Source organism: Balaenoptera musculus, chromosome 14, assembly GCF_009873245.2.
Source record: "Balaenoptera musculus isolate JJ_BM4_2016_0621 chromosome 14, mBalMus1.pri.v3, whole genome shotgun sequence".
Lineage (NCBI taxonomy): Eukaryota > Metazoa > Chordata > Mammalia > Artiodactyla > Balaenopteridae > Balaenoptera > Balaenoptera musculus.
The window spans coordinates 43,736,110-43,758,201 of record NC_045798.1 but is presented as its reverse complement, the minus strand read 5'-3'; the positions used below and the strand labels follow the sequence as shown (position 1 = coordinate 43,758,201).

General features: G+C 38.8%; 1 protein-coding gene across 1 annotated transcript in view; it reads left to right on the top strand.

Moving 5' to 3' along the window:
• Window positions 1–1,688: 1,688 nt before the first annotated feature.
• The window catches only part of CHST9 (carbohydrate sulfotransferase 9), a 242,137-nt gene continuing 221,733 nt past the window's right edge, over window positions 1,689–22,092 (top strand). The window contains exon 1 of the mRNA XM_036823754.1: window positions 1,689–1,822. The gene's annotated coding sequence lies outside the window, so the exon portion shown is untranslated. The remainder of the gene's footprint in view (window positions 1,823–22,092) is intronic.

The window sequence follows — 22,092 nt, the reverse complement described above, 5'->3', positions numbered from 1 at the left end:
GTCCAGGTCTCCTGACCCCGGCTGGGATTTAGTCCCTGCTCAAGTGTAATAGATGGTTACAACCCCAAGAGCTCATAGAACATGGAATGACACCCATGGGACGAAACCAAAAATGACTAAGTTAAATTGGTTAATTCATTCAATAAGCACTCATCAATTTCCAGTTAAATATAGCTCAGGGACACTACCTTGTTTCTTTAAAACTCCAACAGCAGAAAAAGAGGTTCATTCTAGTGGTGAATAAGGCCTTCAATGCAGTATCCGAGTTAAGCGTTAATAACAAACCAGCAGACATACAAATTAAGATAAAACTTGTAACAAAAATCAGGCTGTGTTTAAAAGAAACCAGAATCAGGCAAACAAGTCCTATAATAGTATTTCTTCACGGAACTACCAGCAGATGTGTTCTTCCTAACCCACTTGTAAGAATAAGACCTACTGAAAACGTAGAAGGTTGATAACATCTCTGTTTGAAAAAATATATACTCTAATATAGCAATGAGGTAGGTTTAGACACTTACTTTTTTTAAAATTAATTAATTAATTTATATTTATTTTTGGCTGTGTTGGATCTTCGTTTCTGCACGAGGGCTTTCTCTAGTTGCGGCGAGCGGGGGCCACTCTTCATCGCGGTGCGCAGGCCTCTCACTGTCGCGGCCTCTCCCGTTGCGGAGCACAAGCTCCAGACGCGCAGGCTCAGTAGTTGTGGCGCACGGGCCTAGTTGCTCCGCGGCATGTGGGATCTTCTCAGACCAGGGCTCGAACCCAAAGACACTTACTACTTTTTAAAAAATTAGTTTTTCTTTGTTAATGCATAGAAACTACCTGAATGCAAAGTAAGCAATCAAGGGTTATGCTAATTTTGTTTGCCCTAGTTTGGTCAAATTGTTGCTAGCATAATATTTGGAACTAATGTTTAGATTTCAACGAAGTTTCCTTTAACGGTAAGAAAAAAAAAATCCGTCCTGACCTTGGTCTGCCAACTTCAGCTTGCTGGATTTTGAAATGCGTGGCCTGAGAGAGCTACAAGGTCTTGGATTATTGTACAGGGCTTTTTTAGGAAGTCTTTGCCTTACACAAACCTGCTACCAAACTCGCCTGTGGCGCATATATCCTTACTGGAATTTACTGACCTATTATTTCATATATAGATAGAGATATAGGTATAGATATAGATCTATCTATATAATATATATAAATAATAGATAAATCTGTAAAGCAAAAGAAATTCTAAGACTTTGGAGACAATGCTTGCTTGTCACAACCTATTAACCTATAGATTTGTCCTTCAGGTGTTTCTAGAACACTTGGGAAAGAATCTGAGACAGGGCAGAGGTGAAGAAGAGAAGGTGACTTAGGAGACAAACGCCGGAGATCACCACTCCTTGGACCAGGAGTGGGTGGCACCAGAGCCCTAGGGCTCGGAGGGAGGGCGAGTGGCCAGCAGAGGTAAGGCCAGAGAGTGACAGGCAGAGAGCGACAAAGGCGGAGACGGGGAGGCCGGCGGGCGGGCGCGCGGCTCGGGGGAGTGAGGGGTTGGTGGGGGAACCGGGGGGCGGAGCCGCGGGGCGGGGCGGCGGCGGGAGCGGGAGCGGCCGGGAGCCCAGGCGGCGACACAGCCCCAGTCGGGCGGACGGGCGAGGGCGAGCGCCGGGCTCAGCGCCGCTCCAGCTCCGGCACCGCGCTCCTGCCCACCGCGCGGCCCGCGGCGGGCGGAGTCCGCGAGAGTTTGCCCCGGAGCTCGGGGAAGTTTCCCGCCGAAGCTCCGCTCCCGTGAAAGCAGTCCCTGCCGGCACCCTCCGCTCCCCTAGCCGCTCGCCAGGTAACCGCCGGGGGTCGGGGCGTGGGGGAGGGGTCCGGGATTGGAGGGGCCGAGATTGCGGGGGCGCCGCTTGCACCCTAGGTAGGAGAGGGGTCTGCGTGGGCGGGGAAGCGCACCCTCACCTTTCCAGGTACTCCACCTCTGATGACTGCAGAGGCATCTTTCTTTTCTTTCTACCCTAATCCCCTCCCCCCCCCATTTGAACCCACTCCCGTTCACTTTATTGATTGTGCTGAGGGGAGAGGGGGTCTGGGAGATGGAGGGGGTGCGAAGACTTGGAGAGGGGCGGCGGAGGAGGACGGGTGCCTGAACTCGGGAGCTACCTGTGCTGGATTCCTGAGCCCCGGCGGGGCGGGGCACCCTGCACCCCAGGGTTCTGGTGCCAGCCCCCACTCGGGGCAAGCCAGCCGAGGTTGGAAAGAAGACACCAGGAGGAACGGTCTTGAGTTTCTCATGGCGGTTTATCCGGTCCTCCAGCGTGTTTGGCAGAAAGATGAGCATCTCTGCTGTGATGCCCCTTTTTGCATCGGTCCCAAACTCCGAGACCTCGCAGAGGCTCTTGCTGAGGCTGCGGGCCATGTGGGAGGGAAGTGCGGAGACTCGGAGCCCAGGTTCCATCCGGGCCGGCCACAGGGGTTGGGGGTGCCTTGGGGGGGGGGCCCGAGGTGGGTGGGAGAGAGTAGGAACTGCGTGGTCGCTTTGTTGCCGCAGCTGTTACTTTCACACGGTTACCTGCTCCCGCTTCTGCCCCGTTCCAACATCCTGCCTATCAGCGTGTTTCTGTTAGGAGGCTAAAAGGTGTTATGTTTGATATCTGTCAGGAGTTATTTCCAACTAAGTTCACAGGAGCGATGCTGGAGCGGCCGCTGTCCTCCCTCCTCTTCCTGCAGGTCCACCCCCAACTCCCTCCCATCAGCAAACCGGTCCTGAACAGTTCCCAGGGTTTTCAAAGGGATAGGAAGTAAATCATACAGAGTGTGTTCTTGTGTGACTTTCCCCCCATTATGTTATCACGAGCAAATCAAAACACTGTGGATGTTTAATAGGACTCTCCTTTAGCAGTTTTTATAGTAATTAAGAGTATTATTTACCAGTATTTATTTTTCTTTAGTTTAACCCCAAACATGGCATTAATCTCTCTGTATACAGTTTTATCTGTGTTTGTCACTATTCCATTGGGTTTAAAGGACGTGGACTTATTTTAGACTGACATATATATACACACCAAAATACAGTGTGACTGTAGTTAATATTTATCTGTCTTCCTAGTTCGGTGGCCTGGCACCTGCCAATTTCAGTACATAATTATAGTACAATATGCCTGTCTACCAAATTGAGAATAAGGAGATTGTTATTGCTTTTCATGCGAGAGTACCCTGGACTACCAGATTTTATGATTGCTCAGAGGGTTTTTAAGGGCTTCAATCAGCATGAATCAGATACACAGAACAAAATTACTGTTCTTCCCCATGTATCCAAAAAAGGATACAATACTCGGGCACTGGTAGTTGACTCATTATTGAGGAAAAATTTAAGTCCTCTCATCACACAGAAAACATTTTGATTGAATATAGTCAATAAGAAATAGCACACATTGAATGACTTGAGAAAACAAGAAGAATTTTCCTCTGGCCTCATTTGGGTTTTATCTCTTTTATTACAGTAGCATCCTCCAGAAAATGAGCCTTGCAGATAGTTGTTGGTATGTAGTGACTACAACACCATATTTTTTAATACAGAGGCTTGGTGACAGTCCAAAAACATAAATGTTTTAAACCATTACCAACCATCTGTTCTCTCCCACTCCAAGCGTAATGTTTTATTTTTACAGGTATCAAGACATACATCCTCACTTTATACATTTCCATGAACATCCCCAAAGCTGTAATGGTATCTGATCTTGACCCAAGTTCAACAACTGTTGTGTTTGGCTTATTACACTATAAGCTCCTCTCCTTTTATTTTCAATGAAAGAAGAAATCAAAAAAGTTTTAAAGCCTTTGGCCAAGGCTGGTGTATACTCCAATGAAATCTGATTGCTCTTTTTTTTCCCCACCTTTTTGTTACCAGAGAGAAGCTGAGAATTAGTGCAGCTTCCCGCTCCTCTTGATGGCATTCTTTCCCTTTCTTCCTGGTCACAAGGGTAGCATTTGGTGCTCTGAAGCAGTGCATGAAACAGCCCCATGACTCCAGAAAATTAGTGTGGTTTCCAGAAGAATGTAACATCTTCCCAGGAAGAACTGACAAAATGGGAGACTAACTTAATATTCAAATTAAGTAGACCTAAGACATACACATTCTTTCCCGCACAAATATTGGGTATGCGTAGTATAGGGTATTATATAGGATACGAATAAAATGTGCATCTACATAGTATCTTTGTGTTTGGGAATCTAGATGAATTTGTATATAATTGGCAGATAGATACACACCCTTCATTTTGTTCATGTTGTCATTAAAGCAAGATTTGAGGCTTTGAGTCCTCCCCCCCATCCAGAATGCTTTCCCATTTGGGAATGTCTGCTTTATCTGGAACTGCAATGTTAGGATATTTTTATCACTTAAAATTAAGTTGCATAATAAAAATATTGTTCCTTCAGTGTGGCCAGAACATTGGGAAATTCTTTTTACTTGAATCTGGGTGTCCCAAAGCACTTCCGTATTTTTAAGGAAAAAGGTATTGGCAATCTTGCTCACACTTTGCAAATAATGGGTATGTACTTGAAGACTATCAAGAACCAAAGAAAGGTGGGGCTTCTGTCTTCTTACGTGTTACGCTGCTCTATACTGCCCTTGCCTTGAAGGCACAAGATTCTCCTTACTTGCTGCCAGGATAGCATTGAAAAGAATGAACCCAAGCGATAGATAATTTTGAAAGTAAAGTTGCATTTTAAAATATGGTCTAATTTAAACCTTTGGAAAAACATAAGGATGCGATTTTTCTGTGTACTAAAAATGAATTATTGAGGGGAGACAGTTTCATCACGTATAGGAAGCACTCTGAATTATTCATGTTAATGAGAGGAATAGAGGCAAAGATAATCCAAAATCATGGTTATTTACGAAGTCATTTGTGTTTGTCTTTGGAATGTATTACACGTTTGATTTGAAAACGATTTTCATTGTTATTGTGGGCAACTTGCCTTTCTAATTATTTTGTTTTGTTTAGGTTAATTTTTAAATGAGCTTGCATATCTCAAACACCAAAACGGATTTATGGGGAGGTGGGGCATGTGGGCAACCTGCCCAGAAACGAGCTGGGTGACAGAAATGAGCAAACCTGGTATGAAAACTTTGAAGTAAATTATATATAACTCCCAGAGAAGTAATCAAGACTGGATTCTGTACCTACTTAATGAACTTGTGTTAAGGATTAGATGTGTTCCTGGAAAAATAAAAGTCCTTCGATCAAAATTTGAGAAATTCAGTCCCACTTTGTATTTAACAGAGGTGATTAATATGTTTTTTAAAAGATGATAGTGCGGGGTGCTTCTGAAAACCAAATAGGAATATTCTAATTTTTAAGTCTTTTTTTGTTTGTTTTTGTCTTATTAAATGGAAGTTTTTAAGCATGAGGTTTTCCTAAAGCATACACATGTGTATGTGTTAAGGTGATACCCCTAAGCCTTATTTATATATGTATGTTCCAAAAGCAAAAACAGCAAATTGCCATCAGAATAAGGGGTTTGGTCCATTTGCTCTCTGCACCTAGGCTCCAAATCAAAAGTTTTATCAAAAAGAAGCTCTCAAGTATCTATTGTTACCAAGGACCTGGTTAGATAAAGTAGTTGAAGTTCAGCAAGACTGCCAATTTAACAGATTTCTATTGTGTTTTTCAAAAGCTCCAGGGCAAAATTGGTTGTAGATGAAATAGTTACCTGGGCAAGAAGTTGATTCACAGCATAGCACTTGCTCTTAAACACCTTGTCTGTGGTCAGTGTTCAGTTGTGTATAGATTTTGTTGAATTGTTATTTCTGTGGACTATTAGAATTTAGGAAACCTCTGTGGAGAAGGTTAGAGCTACCAAAAATATATGATTGGAAAGGCAGAGAGATAAAATCATTTTTATTTCAAGAATTCAAAGCAAAAAAGAAAACTGTGACTTTTACAACAGGGAGCAGAATGGTACTAGAAAAGTAGATGTCCCCTTCAGATTGGTGACTGTTCTCATGTGCTGTAAATGTGCTCACTCCATAAAGTGTAGGGGGACTTCTTTTTTGAGGGAACATTTTTGTTGTTTTATAAGACATGGCATTTTTAAAAGACTTGACTAGACTGAGTACTTAAAAAATATATTGTGGTTGGAAATGTAATTGCTACCCACAGGATATATTTTATATACATTTATTAAAGGAATCAGTTTCTTCTGATCAACGCCTAAGTCTTAGAATCAAAATTATGCATTTTGTGATAGAGCTGGAAAGGACCTTAAAAGTAATTTACTCCAATGCCCTTATTTTACAGTTAAGGAAATGGGGGCCCACAGTGATCCCAGTGAGCTGCTAAAGGTCACACCGGTGGTTAGTGGCAGAGTAGATACTGGAAACCTGATCTGTGCGACTCCTCATGCAGCTCCCTTGACTTAAGTTGGGTAGCTGGATGGGGGAGTTAACTCTTTCTAGCCATGATGGTATCAGCTGTACACGATAGTCATGAAATGAAGTGGTACAGAGGTACACACAGGAGGCTTGTGATTTTTCTGTCCTCTGTCATTCACTGTCATTCGCTGTGGACCAAACTGTGGTTCTCAACCCTCTTAGACTTTGTCCTCTTCTTAATAACAAATATTTTGTGTCACCCCCTTAGTATCTTGAAATGTAATTCATCAATAATATAATCACTGAATATATCTGTCATGAAAAGGAACAATAGAATAAAAGTAATTTGTAGTACAATGTGCATTTCACTATGCTAATGTTTGGGGGTAACTTCACTGGAACACATAGTAAAGAAGTCAGAAGCTTGCTTGTGTGTACATACTGTATAACAAATAAACTTGGATTTAAGACAGGAACGTCAGAAGACATTCCATATAGGAAGTACAGGAAAATGAAAGGAGAATAGACTAAAAGTAGTATTAGGATAATTACAGACCAGACATTTGTATTTGGAAAGAAGGAAATGATGGTAATCGTTGTAGGGAAAATATGCCAAAGTCAAGTTATAGAAAGGCGGAGTGGAGAAAACGTGGATATATGATATTTTGCAAATGAGAGAGTAAATACTATGAATATAGTCTCACCAAAATCCCCAGACTGCTCTATGCAGCATTTTCCTGTTGTTACTGATGTGAACTCTACTTCAAGGGACTCTGCAGGCTACACACCATATCATCAATAATAACAAATAAAATATTTCCATGATGGAACTTATTGACAGTGCTGGTGCTGCCTTTTCCAGTTTATTTTCTGTTAACGTTGTAGTCTATTAATTCTAGATTTAAGAGAAAGACTATACCAAATCGTTGAATTATTCCCCACAGCAACCTTGTTGTAAACCACTGGACATTTGGTGGAAATGCTTAGAAAATGCTTAGTTATGATTATATATACCAGATTCTACAGGTTGATATTCATTATAGGTTTAGTTCAGGGGACACTGCATGTTGTTTGGGATATTTGGGAAAATTCTTCACCAAAAAAGCCACTAAAAACCAATAGAACTCCCCTCCCTTAATGATTGTGACAAACCTGAGCCGCCCCAGTCCTTCGCAAAATATTCTCTAGGGGCTGTCTGGCCCTAATGAGAGTCAGGGCTAGATAAACAAGATTTTTTTAAAAATTCTTATTTATTTATTTTTTATTAAAATATAGTTGGTTTACTATGTTGTGTTAGTAATAACCTATAAGGGAAGAGAATCTGAAAAAGAATAGATATAGATAGACAAGATTTTTATGATGACGTGGGTTATTTTTCATGCCCGTATGCAATCCTTACTTCTTTTAAGCGGGACCATCCCACTTGTCCGCTGGTCTCTGCCTTCAGTGGACCAGGATTACAAATTTCACTGCCCATCAAACTCAAGCTCATGTTCTGATCTTTTTCTCTTTCTCACCTTCATAAAAATTTACTACTTTTTCCTTATTTCTCTTAGGAATCTATCTTTAATGGATGACTATGAGTGTTGACAAACTAATGTGCAAGCTGGATAATATTTTACTTCTCGCAGGCCTTAACCTTGTACATATCTCCAGAAAGCAATGAAGGCTTTTATATAGAGAGACAATGTGTACATGCACACATATGTATGTATATGCATGTATATGTATAGATGTACATGTGTTCTGTGTCTACGTACATGTATACATACATAATTTCAGGCACTGAAAAAACAGGAAAAGGAGGCATCAATTGAGATTATATCGTCAATGCCCTTGAAATAGGCTTATGCAAAGAACTGCACGGGTCCAATACTGGAAGTTGCACCATGAAACATAGTGCTGTGAAGTATGTTCATAGCAGAGGCCAAAATCTGTTGCGAATGCAAATAAACTGTTGTATTAGAATGTTTTTGTGTTACTTGAATTAAGTGTGTCCTGTGCTGGCATATGGGAGTTGGAGGGTGAGAGATATAGACAACTCTGTTGTCCGTCTCAGATGTATATAGTTTGTGCGCTGTTGCCACACTAAAAACACACCAACATCTCTTCTCTTTGCATAATATATAGTATTTGCAGAGGGATTAGAGGGTTTTGAAGATTGCCCATATACACAACCTATATATGGGCAAGAGAGTATATAGAGTATAGGATCCCAGAAGCAAGGAGGAAATTGAGAGCGAAACTCAAATTTTCTTACTTATAATGGTTTGTTTACTAGACCATAACGTAAGACCTGCTCTTGGGAACTGAGTTATTATAAAATGTCATTTCAGTATTAGCTACAGCAAGCATCTTGAATTTACCAAATTGTAAGGAAGATTTTTTTTCTTAGATTACTTTCCACAGTGGGTCCACCTAAGATGTCATTTATAACATCATATGACTCACTCTTTTTTCTTATTCTTTTTTTAAGTGGTTTTTGTTGTCTAAGTTTTTTTTTTTTTTTTTTTTTAAATTTAATTTATTTATTTATTTATGGCTGTGTTGGGTCTTCGTTTCTGTGCGAGGGCTTTCTCCAATTGCGGCAAGCGGGGGCCACTCTTCATCGCGATGCGCGGGCCTCTCACTATCGCAGCCTCTCTTGTTGCGGAGCACAGGCTCCAGACGCGCAGGCTCAGTAATTGTGGCTCACGGGCCTAGTTGCTCCGCGGCATGTGGGATCTTCCCAGACCAGGGCTCGAACCCGTGTCCCCTGCATTGGCAGGCAGATTCTCAACCACTGCGCCACCAGGGAAGCCCCTTATTCTTTTTAAAGAAGCTTTTTAATGTAAAATCTTTTTAAAATTTTATTTATTTATTTATTTTATTTTTGACCGCATTGGGTCTCCTTTGCTACGCGCAGGCTTTCTCTAGTTGCAGCGAGCGGGGGCTGCCCTTCCTTGCGGTGCGTGGGCTTCTCATTGCGGCGGCTTCTCTTGTTGTGGAGCACGGGCTCTAGGCTCATGGGCTTCAGTAGTTGTGGTTTGCAATTAAGATTGAAGTCACAGTATGTCTGTGTGTGTGTGTGTGTGTGTGTGTGTGTGTGTGTGTGTGTGTGTGTGCGTATGGGAATAACCAATTGCTTTGACATAATCATAAGATTCTCTACATAGAGGAACATGTTTTACCCAATCAAGAGAGGCAGGTTTTCATACAAAAAGGATGCAGCAATTGTACAGAACACAATTTGATCTATGATTGTTTCGCTGTGTATTGTTCATTCTTACTGGAAGCTTCTTGGTCAATTGAATGGCCCAGCATTCAACCTCAGACTGACCCCAAACTTGATTTGGTCCACTTTTGTTACAATTTCTAATAAGAGTCTAGTGGTGCAATGGGAATTGAGGGAAGATAAAATTGAGGGGGTTGGATCGTGGAGGTGATAAGGAAAATAAGGAGCTTCTTTCATTTGAGCAGCACAAAGATCTATATAGGCAGTGAAATTTTATTGGAATATCTGCCTTTTCTTGTTATGCTTTTTACTCTTGCATGGAATGGAGACAAAGATGGTGAAAGTAAAGCCCTTCTTCCTCTTTGTACCGTTAACAATGCCACACAAGAGAAAACCTTCTTTGTCAGAATAAACAGGTATGACACATTCCAGTCATAATGCCTCCTTTTTCCATAGGACCTCAATACTCCCCTAAACTGAAATCTGAAACACTAAAGAATGTAGGTATGAAAGGGAAAAATACACCCAGTTAGCGTAGTAATGTAGTAAAAGAAATGTCAGAAGGCTCTATTGGATACACATGAAAATGGAGAACGGAATAAGACAACTTTGTCGATTCAAATGAAGAACATAACTCTTACTACTGCATTAGTTTCAGGAGCGAGAAGCTCAAAGCTCACTTAGCTTTGTGATCATCTCTGTTGTCTTTTTTGTCACCAAGGGGGTTAGAGCTGTGATCCAAAGTTACAGGTTACTTTAAGCAAATACAGTCTGTGAAGATTTAGATAAAATGATGACGTTGATCGTATACTTTAAAAAAGAAGTTTCAAAATTAACATGTGGACACAAATTTTTAGATACATATCTCTCAATAAATTTGATTTTTCCACAGCACCCTTGGACAGTAGATTAGAATGAGGGTAGTTTCCTCCCTCCCCCTAAAAATCAATGTTCTCAACGTATTAAAATATGCTTAGGTGTTAGTGACATTATTGGACTAAAAGTAGTAACTACCAACGCTCCTTTACCTTCTAATATTTGTACTTTATTTTCAGTTAGGAATTTTTACCATCAGAGGATGAGATTCTATTACTGTGACAGTGTTGGCATTCATCTGGGTGCACTGATGTGGTCTTACTGGCTATTTGTGGCTGGAGCCCAAGTTGTACAGATTATTAAGTATTTTAAATATTAATTCTGTACTTACATGATGACTTTCGTGATTTCAATATGGATAGATAGATACCTCTCACTTGCTAAATGTATGTGTGTATATATGTATATATATATATATATATGTATATCTCACTTGCTAAAATGTCTAGCAAAATCATATTTTCAGATTTTGCAGATCAGGAAATTATAACAGCATTTAGAATAGAACTGGATTTGCAAATTACTGAACTCTCAATTAGCAGAGGTTGTTCTTCTAGTACCTTAGAACTTTGGTTCACTTTGACTTTTCCCAACATACATACACCACATACTGTCCAATAAGATTCCTTGAAATTACTGGCGTATGTTTTATTCAGAGCACTCTACAAAACATGATTATGGCTCAGAAAGTCTCTCTAAATTCTCCACTTGTAGATCCAGTTCTGTGCTTGGTATTTCTTCTTGTCAGTCTTAAACATCAAATGAAACATGTCAAAATCAAACTTGTGATCTCTGCCCATCTCACCTCAACCTCCAGGATTCCCCAGCTCCCAATCCGGATTTTATCTTTGACATTCCCTCTCCATCCACCGCATATCAAAGCCCTCACCCCGTCACTGATGTTATGCGTCTACCTTAGGGCATCACCCAAGTCTCAGCTTTCACCATCCATTGTGTCAGGGCTACTACAGGGCTTTTATAACTCGTCCTCTGGCATCTGACGTTGCTCCCCCTCCAAATCCATCCTCCAATAAGGTCAGAGGAGCCTTTTCAAAATGCAAATATGACAACTATCACCCCTTCAGCTACGCATGCCACTTAAATGGATCACCACTGCTTTAAGATAAAGACCAAAACTGTGCACCTGATTTTTTGAAACCCAACAAGGCTCCTGCAGTCTCATCTCTTTTGGTACCTCCAGTCCTTCCTTCTACTTCAGCTGCCTGGCTTTCTTCCAGTTGCTCTGACTCTCCCTGCTCTCTCCCATCCTCACACCTGTACACACAGGTACCCAAACATTGCCTAGTGAACTCTTAGTTAAACCTCAGATATCAACCCAAATGTCACTTCCTCAAATGAGCCATGTTGTCCCCCTAGACTGAGCCAAATTCCCTTATAATACACACACACAAACACACACACACAGGTATCTTTGTATGCATACATGTATCTGTACTTGTGTATCCATATCCCTCATCCCAGCTAGTTGCAAATTCACATTTATTTGTGTAACTGTTTAATTAATCCTAAGGGAGAGACCTGTCTAGTTTTCTTGGTCCTTATGTTCCTGGAAGATACCATAGTACCCACTCAGAGTGGGGGTGTAATAAGTATTTGTTGAATAAATGTTGATTTGGGCATCTTGTCTTTAACCCCGAATGTGCACATGCATACACATATACTACACACAAACACACACTCACATCCACCCACACGTTCTAAGATAAATAAATAAATAAATAAATAAATAAATAAATAAATTACTTGGAAGTTACAAGGCCCTATTTTTTTACTTTCTTTGTGACCTCTCCAAATATCACACTCCTCTTTCTTCAGTTTCTCTTCCCTATCAGTGATTCATTCAGAGGTGGCTTCAGCAGAGCTACATTTGCTTAGAGAGTGAGGTTGGTCTATTGAATTTTTTACCAAAAAAAAAAAAGTCCAGGCATTTCTTTACATTATTTCCTCTGACATGTGAAATCACTTGATAAATTCAGGAATTTTAAAAGGCTTTACTATATCAGGGATTTATGCTGTGCTGTTTGTGCATATTTTGGCATTAGTCAGTGATCTAAGATTATACCACGTTGGAGAAAAAAAAAAGAAAATCCTTTGGAAGTTTTCTATTTGCATGATTTCCATATAGAGATAAAAGAAATGAAGGAGAACAAATTAAAGTAAGAATAAATAGATGAATTTGAAAGAGTAACATAAAAATCTATGTTATAAATTAAAAGTCTATATTTTTAAGAATTGCACAAAGGCTTCAAACTATGGCTAAAATAGTTAAGGAAGCGACCTATCATACTGACTGGCACTTACTATGTTCTAGGCACTATTCTAATTATTTGTTCCTGAATTCAAATTACTGCATTAAAACTGAGTTAGTCTCCTTTTTACTTAAAGCCTTCTTGGTTGAACTAGTGTAGGGGAGAATCTGCTAAGCCTGGCACGTTTTGTGCCAGAAAACAAGGAATTGTTCAAAAGGTGGTGGAGACACATCAGAAGGACATAAGAGCCAGATTTCAGGGATACCCACTGGCCCAACTTGGTATCATTTGAACATAAAAGTAATAATGTATGTTATGGATTACAGCACATTAATAAGAGCGTCCATGAGCCCATAGTGTGTGTAGTATGCAGATGGGGGCAGGTAGAAGGAAAAGCTCTGTTTCACTGAAGAGTACAAGCAAATGATTAAAAGAAAGGACAGAATTATAAAGTCACTTTTTGTGACTACTATTACAAAGGATAATCCACCACTGGGTGAATGGTTGATGCAGACAGGATAGTCACACTAACTCTACATGTCAGCCCACAGATTGCTTATTAGTTACAAAGAGGGGAAAGTCCCTTTACAGGATGATATCTGGCACCAGCTTAACCAAGTGACTACACTGGCCGTCACCGATAGTGGACAAACTGACATCGTGTACCTCTTGATACACATGTGAAGTAGGACAATCCCCTCTGAAGTTATTTTGCCAGAAATGATTCTCCTGAATCTAATCTTGAGGAAACAATCAGACAGATCCAAATTGGTGGATATTCTTCAATATAACTCACCTGGACACTTCAAAAATGTCAATGTCACTTAAAAAATCCTGGAAAACTGTTCAGTATTAAAAGACTAGAAGAAATGGCAACTAACTGAAAGATATCCTTCCTGATTAGATTCTGGATGAGAAAAAAAAACTATAAAGGATAATATTGGGACAATTGGAAGGAATCTGGATTTGGGCTGTAGATCATATACAGTATTACACCCATGTTAAATTTTCTAATCATATTGGAGTCATGTAGGAGAATGTGTTTTGGGAGAGACGATATACTGAAAAGTATTTAGAGATGAAGTCTGAGAATCTCTGCCATTTTCTTTCACGTGGTTTGGCAATAAAAAAAAGTTTTTTTAATATGGAAAAGAGAAAAAAGAAAATGTGGCAAAATGTTAACAATTTTTTAATCTAGATAAAGATTGTATAATATTACTGCTAATTTTCTGTAGATGTTTTTCAAAATAAAAATTGGGTAAAATATTCTGTGATTTTAAACCAACTATCCAACAGTTGCAATCATTGTCACATTGTATTGAAGTGAGCTTGTGCGCTTGAAAGCGGTTTCATTGGTCAATTAGTAAAGTGTCCTCTCCAGAGCATCTACATATCTTCATTCAGTGTTCCATAATACTCACTAATTTATATTTAAACACTTAAGAAAAAGCTATCCTTAAAAATTATGTTGTAGGCAGTATAGGAGACAATACCTAATAGGATACTATCAGTAAATATTAGATGAAGTAATATTTTTCCCGTTGTTCAGTTATATATGAGAACTTTTCAACATGTGAAATTTTATAGGGAAATTAGGCAGCTTGGTAATATGTTTTTTCTTCTTCCATGTCTTTTCTTAACATTTGGTGCTTGCCTATAAAACAAAGTGTAAGATTACTGATGATTTTCACGGAAAGATCCACAACATAGCAGAGTGCAGTGTGCAGTGTAGAATAGATCTGGCCAAGGCCCCAATGAGACTTAGGATCCAGTGTGATTCTCAACTGTACATCGTCTAGAAGGCAGGCAAGCACTATCAGTACTTGTATATTAGAAACAGGTACTTAAAAGCCCAATACCACAGATTTGCAAATATCAGAAAACAGAGCTCTCTGTTAGGTCAAAAGTGAGAGTCGATTCTATATGAAGCACAAAGTGAAAGAGATTAAATTTTTAAAAAGTTACAAAATTTGTAATAAAAAATTATCTCTTTAGAAAAATTTCAACTTCAAAATAAGTATTTAAAATATTCCTCCTATCATTTAAGTGTATGATGTGGTATTTGCAGTCAGGTCCCTGTAAGAATACTTTGCATGAATACTTTTCTGATAACATTTAGGGCTGCTTCGATATGTACCTTTCACTTATCCAGAACAAGTGGAGCAGTGCTTCTCGATATATGATAAAAAAAGAACTTCTAGATCTTCTTGTATCTTAAGATACAATAAACCAAAGGTAAGACTATTAATAGAACTCTTTCCCCTTATATTTCATATGCTAGTTCATAAATTATTATAAATTATAATAAGAGAAGAGGTTTGAGTTTTTGAAAAATCTGAAAGAACCAGTTTCTTGATACTGCCAGGATATACTGTCTTGAGGCTAAATTGGAAGTTAAACTTCATCTTCAGCTTATATTAAGACAGACAAGTAGTTTAAACTTGGAATTGTTTTTAATAAGGGAAAAATAGTAAATTATTATGGGGAGAGAGTTGGTTCTTAAAAAAGTTTTGGGGCTTCCCTGGTGGCGCAGTGGTTAAGAATCTGCCTGCCAATGCAGGGGACACGGGTTCGAGCCCTGGTCTGGGAAGATCCCACATGCCACGGAGCGACTAGGCCCGTGAGCCACAATTACTGAGCCTGCGCGTCTGGAGCCTGTGCTCCGCAACAAGAGAGGCCGCGATAGTGAGAGGCCCGCGCACCGCAATGAAGAGTGGCCCCCATTTGCCGTAACTAGAGGAAGCCCTCGCACAGAAACGAAGACCCAACACAGCCATAAAAATAAATAAATTAAAATAAATAAATTAAAAAAAAATCTAGGATAGGTTACCTGCCTTCCTTCTTAAAAAAAAAAAAAAAAGTCTTGATTATCTTCAGATGAAGGTAATAATAGCTTTAGTTCTTATACCCATTGTCCCACTACACACACCTCCACCCCAAGCTACTCATATACATGTCAGTACTTATACAATGGATACCCATACTACTGTAAGGGGGACAGAATTTTAAGACGTGAGAACTGGGTAAAATTGAATTTTGTGATCTCATTAATATATTTTAATATATTGTTAATATATTTTTATTTCATATTTTTAAAAAAATTTCTAAGACCATGAACAATGTAAGTTAAAAGTTTGCATTTATAGCAATAGGAGAAGTGAACTTTCATATAGAATTTGGGTTTAAAAGTGAACAGCTATGTGAACAATTTGTGTAGGTAATTATTAGCTGGAAGCTGTTTGTACTCTAAGTTTATTGAATATACACATATGATAATAAGACTTTGCACAAATAGAACCTTTAGATAATAAATACACGTGAAAGATTGTGCCATGGGGAATAATTCTAGATATTATAAGTATATTGAATTCCCTGCACACAGAATGCAGAACCCTCGACCAAGTATGTAACTATTTTTCATTCATGAAAAATAGGTCATTTTACCTAAACCCTCAGAAAGGATCAGTGTAACAAACAATGGAAAATGGTGTTGTTCTATTTATACATATATTCCAAACAGCAATCACAGAAGAAATAGCAAAGTGGAGCCCTATATCCTGTCGCCAGTAGTGAGCTAAACTACACTCAAAATCACAGTTATCAGAAACAAATAAATACCTAATCATTACCTGAGAAGTCTTCCCTGTCATTGTGTATTGGAATCCCTGATTGTTTGCTTTTGTGGGATCTACTCACCTGCTTAGAAAAAGTACTTTAGCAGTAAAGTAAAATATAGAAGAGCTGAGTTCTTTTTATGAACCTTGTACGTTTATAACACTTCATGGAACTGTACACTCCCCCATCAGTTTTACTGTATGCTAACAAAAATAAAATGAAGTATCCTTCCAATTCCCTTCCCTCATTAAGATTTTTTGTTACATTTTTATTATTATGCCCTATTTCCTATTTCCATATTTAAATGAAATCAGTGCTCAAAATCAGTCCTTTCATGCCTGTTTCCTTTTCTGAGCTACCTTGATTTATTTCGTGGATGGCCAGATTTCACTATCAAGGAGTTTATTCTAGGAGGGCTCGTGTGCACTATACTTCCTGAATTTTTACTTGCCTGATCCTTATTCCCCACCCCCTTTTCCCTGGCCCAGCACAGATGTCTTTAGTCCATAAGCCATTTTCTGATTTGCTTTTCATTTTTCAAGGGGGCTGGCAATGTGGAATGGCAGGAGCTGGTGTAGTGGGCAGTCTGCAGCTCCAGTGTGGGTCTTGTCTAGAATACCCTCTCTCACCACGCTTGTCCTACTTACCCTCGGGTTTAAACAGTCAAGCCCCTAACTCAGTGTTGTGATTTAGCAATCATGGCTTTCCTCCCATTGTCTCCAATGGTACACTCAGCTGGGAGACCAGTCCATAGCTAGTAAAAGTAGAATGTGGGTGTGTTATTTTCTCCAGCCTACCATCCCCAGTCATTCTGACTTTGAGTAGGGAAGTTTCACATTCCCTAGGACCTACTTGTACCCTCAATGTCACTGTGCCAATCTAAGGTTGGGGACAGCTGGTTGGGACTATGATATTATTTTTAGGGAAGTTTATATCTACCTCAAGGTTTGAGAGCATATGTGAATTCTCATCATCCTCTCGTTTCTCTCTAGATTTACAGAATTTAGCAGATATGCCGTGCAGTTAGTGGTTTGAAGTTGTGGTTCTTTCCTTGTTTAATTGAAGATGGAATACTTTTTCACTAATTTTTAATAGACTTTATTTTTTAGAGCAGTTTTAGGTTCACAGAAATATTGAGTAGAAGATACAGAGATTTCTCATATATGCTCTGCCCTCCCACCCCCCAGCCTTCCTCGTTATCAACTTCCTCCACCAGAGTGGTACACTTGTTACAACTGATGAACCTACTTTGACACATCAACATCACCTAAAGTCCATAGTTGACATTATGGTTTACTCTTGTCCTGTATATTCTATGGGTTTGGACAGATTTTAAATGACATGTATCCACCATTATAGTATCATATGGAGTGATTTCACTGCACTGATGAAGGACATACCTCCCTCTCCTCCAACCCCTATCAACCATAGATCTTTTTACTTGTCTCGATACTTTTATCTTTCAACAATGGCACAAAATTGAAATATTACAGAATGTAGTTTTTTCACATTAGCTTCTTCCACTTAGTAACATGCATTTAAGTTTCCTCCATGTCTTTTCATGGCTTCATAGTTCATGTCTTTTCAGCCCTGAATAATGTTCCAGTGTCTGGGTGTACTACAGTTTATTTATCCATTCACCTGGTGAAGAACATCTTGGTTGCTTCCAAATTTTGGCAGCTATGAATAAACCTGCTTTAAACATCCATGGGCATGTTTTTATGTAGATGTTAAGTTTTCAGCTCCTTTGGGTAAATGCCAAGGAGCATGATTGCTAGGTTGTATGTAAGGGTATATTTAGTTTTGTAAGAAACTATCAAACTGCCTTCTGAAGTGATGGTATCATTTTGCGTTCCTGCCAGCAGTGAATGAGAATACCTGTTGCTCCACATTCTCACCAGCCTTTGGTGTTGTCAATGTTCTGCACTTCAGCCATTCTGATAGGTGTATAGTGGTACCTCATTGTTTTAATCTGCATTTCCCTGATGACATATGATGTGGAGCATCTTTTCATATGCTTATTTGCCATCTGTATGTCTTCTTTGTTGAGGTGCCTGTTAAGATCTTTGGCTCATTTTTTAATTGAGTTGTTTGCTCTCTTATTGTTGAGTCTTAAGAGTTCTTTGTATATTTTAGATAATAGTCTTTTATCAGATATATATATTTTGAAGATATTTTATCCCAGTCTGTGACTTGTCTTTTCAGTCTCATGGCAGTGTCATTTGCAGAGGAAAATTTTTTAATTTTAATGAAATCCAGCTTATCGATTCTTTCTTTCATGAATCATACCTTTTGTGTTGGATCTAAAAGCCATCACCAAACTGAAGGTCACCTAGATTTTCTCAAGTTGTCTTCTAGGAGTTTTATAGTTTTACATTTTACATTTAAGTCTGTGATCCATTTTGAGTTAACTTTTGTGAGGGGAGTAACTTCTGTGTCTAGATTAATTTTTTTGCATGTCGATGTTCAGTTTATTCCAGCACCATTTGTTGAAGAGACTGTCTTTGCTTCATTATATTTCCTCTGCTCCTTTGTCAAAGAACAGTTGACTGTATTTATGGGGGTCTACTTCTGGGCTTTCTATTTTATTCCATTCACCAATTAAAAAAAATTTTTTTTCACCAATACCACAATGTCTTGATTACTGTATCTTTATATTATTATTATGTCTTGAAGTTGGGTAATGTCACAGTTCTCCAACTTTGTTCTCCTTCAATATTGTGTTGACTATTCTGGGTCTTTTGCCTCTCCATATAAACTTCAGAATGAGTTTGTTGATATCTGCAACAAAATAACTCGCTGGGATTTTAATTGGAATTGCATTAATCCATAGGCAAGTTGGGAAGGACTGACATCTTGGCAGTGTTGAGTCGTCTTCCTATCCGTGGACATGGACTATCTCTCCCTTTATTTAGTTCTTTATTTCCTTTCATCAGAATTTTGCAGTTTTCTTCATATGCATCTTGCACATGTTTTGTTACCTAAGTATTTAATTGGGGGGTGCTAATATAAATTGTATTCTGCTTTTAATTTCAAAGTCTACTTTTTCATTGCTGATATATAGTACAGCAATTGACTTTTGTATATTAACCTTGTATCCAACGACCTTACTATAATCACTTATTAATTCCAGGAGAGTTTTTTTGGCAGTTCTTTCAGATTTTCTACATACACAATCATGCCATCTGTGAATAATGATGATTTTACTTCTTCCTTCCTAATCAGTATACCTTTTATTTCCTTTCCTTGTCTTACTGCATTAACCAGGACTTCCAGTATGATGTTGAAAAGCAGTGGTGAAAGGAGACATCCTTGCCTTGTTCCTGATCTTACTGGGCAAGTTTCAAGTTTCTAACTTACGTTAGCCATAGGTCTTTTGTATATTTCTTTATCAAGTTGAGGAAGTTCTTTATTCCTAGTTTACTGAGAATTTTTCATCATGAATGAGTGTTGGAGTTTGCCAAATGCTTTTTCTGCATCTGTTGGTATGCTCTTGTGATATTTCTTTTTCCGTCTGTTTATATGATAGGTTGCATTAATTGATTTTTGAATGTTGAATCAGCCTTGCATACATGGGATGCATCCACTTGTCATGGAATATAATTCTTTTTATACATTGTTGGATTTGATTTGCTAATATTTTGTTGAATATTTTTACATCTATGTTCATGAGAGATATTGGTCTGTAAATTTTTTGTAATGTCTTTGTTTAGTTTTGGTATTAGGTTAGTGCTGACCTCAAAGACTGAGTAAGAGGTTATTTCCTCTGCTTCTATCTTCTGAAAGATAATGTAGAGAAGTGGTATAATTTTTTCCTTTAATGTTTCATAGAATTCACCAGTGAACCCATCTGAACCTGGTACTTTCTGTTTTGTAAGGTTATTAATTATTGATGCAATTTCTTTCGTGGATATAGACCTATTCATATTGTCTATTTCTTCTTGTGTGAATTTTGACAGATTCTGTCTTTCAAAGAATTGGTCCATTTCCTCTAAGTTATCAAATTTGTAGGCATATAGCTGTTCATAAGATTCCTTTATTATCCTTTTAATTTCCATGGAATGGGTACTGTTGTCCCCTCTTTTACTTCCAGTAATAATAGCAATATGTGTCCTCTCTTTTTTTCTTGATTAGTTTGGCTAGGGACTTATTGCTTTTATTGGTTTTTTCAAAGAACCAGCTATGGTTTTGTTGATTTTCTATCTTGATTTCTTGTTTTCAATTTCAATGATTTCTATTCTAATTTTTATTATCTCTCTTCTTCTGCTTACCCTGGAATTTATCTGTTCTTCTTTTTCTAGTTTCCTAAGGTAGGAGCTTAGACAATTGATTTCAGATAAAATATGCATTCAATGCTATAAATTCCCCTCATCTCACAAATATTGATGTTATGATTTCATTTTCATTTAGTTCAAAATATTTTAAAATTACTTCAGATTTCTTCTTTGACACATGTGTTATTTAGAGGTGTGTTGTTTAGTTTCCAAGTATTTCGGGATTTTCCAGATATCTTTCTGTTGTTGATTTCTGATTTGATTTCATTGTGATCTGAGAGCAGACATTTTATGATTTCTAGTCTTTTAAACTTTTTAATGCCTGTTTTATGGCCTGGAATATTTTCTATCTTGGTGAATGTTTGTGTGAGTTTGAGAAGAGTGTGTATTTTTGCTGTTGTTGGATAAAGTAGTATAGAGGTCCATTAATTATATCCAGTTGATGGATGATATTGTTGAGTTCAACTATGTCTTTACTAATTTTCTGCCTGCTGGATTTGTCCATTTCTGATAGAGGGATGTTGCGATCTCCAACTATAATAGTGGATTCATCTGTTTTTTTTTTGTTTTTTTTGTTTTTTTAAAATTAATTAATTAATTTATTTATTTATGGCTGTGTTGGGTCTTCGTTTCTGTGCGAGGGCTTTCTCCAGTTGCGGCAAGTGGGGGCCACTCCTCATCGCGGTGCGCGGGCCTCTCACTATCGCGGCCTCTCTTGTTGCGGAGCACAGGATCCAGACGCGCAGGCTCAGCAATTGTGGCTCACGGGCCCAGTTGCTCCGCGGCATGTGGGATCTTCCCAGACCAGGGCTCGAACCCGTGTCCCCTGCATTGGCAGGCAGACACCCAACCACTGCGCCACCAGGGAAGCCTGATTCATCTGTTTTTGTTACAGTTCCATCAATTTTTGCCTCCCATAGTTTGACACTCTCTTGTTAGACACATACACATTAAGATTTATGTCTTCTTAGAGAACTAACCCCTTTATCATTATGTAATGTTCCTGTCTATCTCTGATAACTTTCCTTGCTGTAAAGTCAAAAACAACCTAATTACTTCAATAAAGATGTTTAAAAAAAAAAAAAACAACCTAACTGAATCCTCTGCTTAAGGTTCCACAAGGCTGCAATCAAGCAGTTGGCTGGGCCCCATTTTTCATCTGAAGCCCAGGGTCTTCTTTCAGGCCCGTTGAGTTTATGGGCAGAATTCTGTTCCTTACAGCAATAGGTCTGAGAGCCTCAGCTCCTAGAGACCATCCCTCTCCAAAGGAAGTTCACAGCTAGCTTTTTGCTTCTTCAAGGCCAGTAGGAGAGCATCTCTAACTTCAGGGAAGTCCTGGGCCCTCTTTTCAGTCAGGCCCACCCAGGATGCTTTTCTTTTCTTTTCTTTTCTTTTGGTTATCTTTTTCTTTGTGTACAACATGATGATTTGATGTACATATACATTGTGAGATGATTACCACAATCACATTAATTAGCATAT